The sequence below is a fragment of the Dipodomys merriami genome, unplaced genomic scaffold (genome assembly GCF_024711535.1).
Source record: "Dipodomys merriami isolate MVZ:Mamm:240054 unplaced genomic scaffold, mDipMer1.0.p SCAF_13, whole genome shotgun sequence".
Taxonomy (NCBI): Eukaryota; Metazoa; Chordata; class Mammalia; order Rodentia; family Heteromyidae; genus Dipodomys; species Dipodomys merriami.
In genome coordinates, this window is record NW_027202604.1 from 540458 (window position 1) to 546021 (window position 5564).

The following is a 5564-nucleotide window of genomic DNA, read 5'->3' on the forward strand; positions in this document are numbered from 1 at the left end:
CAAACATTCCAGCAGAGGGTAGCAAAACTTCACTTAGCAGTGTTTTGTTTTTTTAATAGCTTTTCTAGATTGCCTAAAAATACTTAAAAAGAGTCTCAAATTATTTTTCAGAAATGCTATACTATCAATATGGATAATAATGAAATGAGAAAAATATATAATGAAGTGAGAGAGGCCTTTTCTGAATGACAGATGCAGTCTGCTGGGACACAGAGGTGGATCTGGCAACCGCATTGATCTTGGAGGAAACTGAAAGTGGTGTCAGTAATTCTGGGTATGGTAGAACTTTGGTGGAGGAGGAGGGGATGGCCATGAAGGTGGTGGCAGCAAAGGTAGTTCTGGCAGAGGTGAGTGACTGTGGCACCCATAGTGGTGTTTTAGTTACAGTAGTAGAGGAGGCTTTGGTGGACCATGTTATGGAAACGTGGTGGTGAATAGTGTTGTAGTTAAGATGGAAGAAAATATATAGTTCCAATGAAGAAAGAAATTTGGGTGGTGGTGGGAATTGTTGCCATTTTGAAAATTATAGTGAACAACAGCAATCCAATTGTGCTCTTATTAAGGGGGCAGTTTTGGTGGAAGACATTCTTGGCAGTCTATATGGTGGTGTTTATGGTTCTGATGGTGGATAGGTAGCAGAGTTTTTTAAATAATAGCAAAAGAACTATAGTTCTTGAGAGATCAAGAGTGGGAGAGTGAGGAGATATTAGGAAAGCTGCAGGTTACTTTGGGATAATTGTCCCAAATGTACTAAAGGAACTGTAAAATCTGCCACAGAAGGACAATTGTCAGGACAATTTTTGCTCAGGACTATCAGAGCTACAGTTTGCAAAAAGTGTAACCATTGAAGAATGCCTTGTCACAAAAATAATAGTTTTTTTTAAAAAAAAAAGAGGGGCTGGGAAGGTGGCTCAGTGGTAGAACACTTGCCTTGCATGCATGAGACCCTGGGTTCTATTCCTCAGCACCACATAAGCAAAAAGAAAAAAGCCAGAAATGGTGCTGTGCCTCAAGTGGTAGAGCGCTAGCCTTGAGCTGAAGAGCTGAGGGACAGCGCCCAGGCCCAGAGTTCAGGCCCCATGACGGGATCTTCCCCCCCCAAAAAAGAATGCCTTGTCAATTAGATGTACATTCCTGAGGTCTTTCATCTGTTGTAGTGCTTCCTCTGTCTTTTTCTTCTCTTACATCAGGTGTATTTCCCTGTAAATTGTAGTGGTGTCAAAAATAAAGAATTAAGGTTTAATTTTTCAATGTTTGCGCAGTTTAGGTTTTTATGTAAATTTTTTAAAATTTATGTTTGTTCTGATACTGGTACTGAAACGCAGGGCTTCATGTTCTGGCTTGGCTTTTCCATTCAAGACTGGCACTTTACTGCTTAAGCCACACTCCACTTCCAGAGTCTTAAAAGCTTGCTTCTATCCAGGCTGGCTTCTAACTGTGATCCTGAGTAACTAGGATTATAGGAATGAAACACTGGCATCTAACTTTTTCTACAGTTTAGTTCAGAAACTTAAACAAAATGAGTTTTTAAGGTGTTTCTTTGTAAGCTAATGAGTAAAGATCATTGTTCATTCCTATTTTGTAAAGAAACAACTACAAACTTGCAGTTTAAAGAGATTCTCAGCCAGGTGCTGGTGGCTCACGCCTGTAATCCTAGCTACTCAGGAGGCTGAGATCTGAGGATTGTGGTTCAAAGCAGGAAAGTCCCTAAGACTCCAGTTAACCACCAGAAAACCAGAAGTGATGCTGTGTCTCAAGTGGTAGAATGCTAGCTCTGAGCTGAAGAGCTGAGGGACAGCACCCAGGCCCAGAGTTCAAGCCCCCATGACCGACAAAAAACAAAAACAAAAACAAAAAAAACCCAGAGAGATTCTTCTCATTTCCAAACCATGATATGAATTCAGGCTGACATGGAGAGACCAGATACTTGTATGTTTGCAGTGTGTTTTTAGTTATGTAGGACTGGGTGTTTATTTATTTTATTTTATTTTTTAGAGAAAAAAGCAGTTTGTTTTATTTAGCAAAATAAATTTAACAAAGGCATTTAAATAATCCTGTCGTTTTCTAAGTAACTTGTTTTTCAGCCCATTGGAGTTTCTATCTTCTAGCCTATATTTCCAAATGACTGCAACTCTCCAGCCAAGATGCTATTTTATGCAACGTGAATCATTCAAGTGCATTTCAGCATCCGCACTGGAGCATCTCTGTTAAATAAAGTGTGGTGAATACAACTCAGGGAAGCAGATCCTTGAGGAAACTTCTTGGACTCTCCATCTTTTGATCTTGTCAGCAGAGGCTCTGCTTGCTCTGAAATGCAGACTCAAACGCAAACTTACATAGTTGGTTTCCACACATCTGTCACAGAGATACAAGGGGAAGTAAATGTACATCACACCCCTTTCCTGGCTAAGCCATTGCATGACACGGAAGCTGTGTGTGAGTTTCCTGTTGGCATGTCCTTTTCTAGTCACATACATTGAAAAAAACTACAACATTGTGTTAAATAGTAGATTAGCCTCCCACACGGCCCTGAAAAATCAAAATGGGCTGATTAAGCTGAGGTGAGAAACAGCAGGTGGTCAGCAGATGGTCTTCCTGGAGCGAGGCTGCCAGTGTCCACCATCTCCCTAGTCGGTGACAGATCTACACTCCGAGGGCAGGGCTGCAGACCGCCGCCACTGGGCCAGACGCTCCTTAAACCATTTCTGGGTCTCCTCCTCCGAAAGGCCGGCTTGGGCAGCGATGAGGCCCAGCGTGGTGGGGACCGGGTGCCTGTTGACCTTGTTGAAGTTGTACTCCAGGATCGCCACCTGGTCCTCCGTGGGGCCGCTCCGGCTCTCCGCAGGCATGGTCCCGGCGCGGCTGGCCGTGGTTCCGAGGCGACGCGTCCATCCCAGGGCAGACGGTGACTCTGCTGCTCTCCCCACAGGCGTGGAGGAGGCTCTGGACTGGGTATCTAAATGAGTATATTTGTGAATTGAATGGCATTAAGATTACCTTCAAGTTAAAAAATAACTCAAAAACACTCCAGAAGAATTACGTGAACATATACATGTTCATATACTTATATATACGTTTTATTTAACAAACATATTTTAACTGCATTACCACAAAAAACAAAGATTGTGTATTTAAAAACTAAACGGGCTAAGAGTATATGTATAAAATATGCATGCACGAATGTTGATAATTATAGTAATTGTGTAATTACAGTATCACAGTACTTACATTTAGGCAGGGCAGAATTCATTCTTCCCAGAGCTCTGAGACTGCTGCAGATTCTTGAGTGATAGGGTACAGAAGTGACAAAGTCTTCATGGAATCATTTAAGTGGTGGTTTGCCAACTATTTAATTTTATATATATATATATATATATATGTATGTATGTTATGTATGTATGTCTATATTGATTGTGAACCTTATTCACAGTAGTCAAGTTATGGAATTAGCCTTGCAGTCCATTCCTGGATAGATGGCTAAAGAAAATAGGATGTGGGCTGAGAAGGTGGCTCAGTGGTAGAGTGCTTGCCTTGCTTTTGCATGAGGCCCTGGGTTCGATTCCTCAGCACCACATAAACAGAAAAGGCCGGAAGTGGCGCTGTGGCTCAAGCGGTAGAGCACTAACCTTGAGCTGAAGAGCTGAGGGTCAGCAAACAGGCCCAGAGTTGAGGCCTCACGACCAGACCCCCCCCCAAAAAAGAAAATAGGATATATAAACAATGGAAGTATTATTCAGCCATAAAAAAGAGTGCAAATGTGTCATTTGCTGGGAAATGGATAAAAATGGAGATCATCATGTTATGACAAATAAGCTACATTCACAAAGACAACTGCTACACGGTTTACAATGAAGAAGAGGAGTAAAAGTGACAAAAATGGTAGTGGGGAGATGTGTGATCAAACTTCATTATATGCATGTAAATCTAACAAAAATAAAAAATATACAGTAATGTTGCAGATTTTTTTGTTCTGTTTTTTTTTTTTTTTTTTTTTTTTTTGTCAGCCATGGGGCTTGAACTCTGGGCCTGGCCACTGTCCCTCAGCTCTTCAGCTCAAGGAGAGCGCTCTACCACTTGAGCTACAGCACCACTTCCGGTTTTCTGGTGGTTTATTGGAGAATAGGAGTCTCACGGTCTCTCCTGCCCAGGCTGGCTTTGAACCTCGATCCTCAGATCTCAGCCTCCTGAGTAGCTAGGATTACAGGCGTGAGCCACCAGTGCCTGGCTTTTGTTCTGTTTTTTATTATTTATTTATTTATTTGTGTCTGTCGTGGAGCCTGAACTCTGGGCCTGGGCACTGTCCCTCAGTTCTTCAGCTCAAGGCTAGTGCTCTACCACTTGAGCCACAAATGTCACTTCCCGTTTTTTTTTTTTTTTTCCTGCTTATGTGGTGGTGAGGAATGGAACCCAGGGCCTCATGCATGCAAGGCAAGTACTCTACCACTGAGCCACCTTCCCAGCCCTGTTCTGTTTTTATTTATTTTTTTGGCAGTCATGGGACTTGAACTCTGGGCCTGGGTGCTATCCCTGAACTCTTCAGCTCAAGGCTGGTGCTCTACCACTTTGAGTCACAGTACCACTTCCAGTTTTCTGGTAGTTAATTGGAGATAAGAGTCTCACAGGCTTTCCTGCCCAGGCTGGCTTTGAACTGTGATCCTCAGATCTCAGCCTCCTGAGTGGCTAAGATTACAGTATGAACCACCAGCAACTTGTTCCATTTTTAAAGTATGAGAGTCTAGAGCCAATGGCTCACATCTATAATCCTATTTCCTCAGGGGGGCATATCTGTGGATCATGGTTCTAAGCCAGCCCTGGCACACAAATCCAGTAAATTGTTATCTCTAGTTAAACAGCAAAAAGCCAGAGGTTGAGATGTGGCTCAGTGGTAGAGCACCTAGAGTTAACAACTCAAAATAGGCATAAGAAAAAAAAAATCATGATTTAAGATACAATGGGATTCTTTTTTTTCTGTGTTTTTTTTTTGGGGGGGGGGTCCGGTCATGGGGCTTGAACTCTGGGCCTGGGCACTGTTCCTCAGCTCTTCAGCTCAAGGCTAGCACTCTACCACTTGAGCCACAGCGCCACTTCCGGCTTTTTTTCTTTTTGCTTATGTGGTGCTGAGGAATTGAACCCAGGGCCTCATGATGCAAGGCAAGTGCTCTACCACTGAGCCACCTTTCCAGCCCTATAATGGGATTCTTTTAAAAAGTATATTGTATCTCTGTGCCTGAGTTTCCTCATCTGAAAAAGGGAAACATAAGTGCATCTACATGTCAAGGGGTAGTTGGGCACATTAAATGTAACAGAAAGCTTCTAGCTATTTTCCCCTAAATTCTAGTAAAATATATGTAACAGAAATTTTACCACCTTAACCATTTTAAGTGTTCAGTTCAGTAATATGTTTATATCATTGTACAACTCATCTCCAATGCTTTCTTTATCTTGCAAAAATGAAACTATACTGAAACTAGACCTCTCTTTCCCAAGGCTGGCAACCACCATTTGATTTTCTATCTCCTAAAATTTGACTAAGGCAATCAAACAAGTATGATTGTTTAGTATGT

The 5564-nt window shown here is 42.1% G+C and overlaps 1 pseudogene; it reads right to left on the reverse strand.

Moving 5' to 3' along the window:
* Window positions 1-2551: 2551 nt before the first annotated feature.
* Window positions 2552-2871, reverse strand: LOC138824511 (homeodomain-only protein pseudogene; annotated as a pseudogene).
* Between the last annotated feature and the right edge of the window lie 2693 nt (window positions 2872-5564).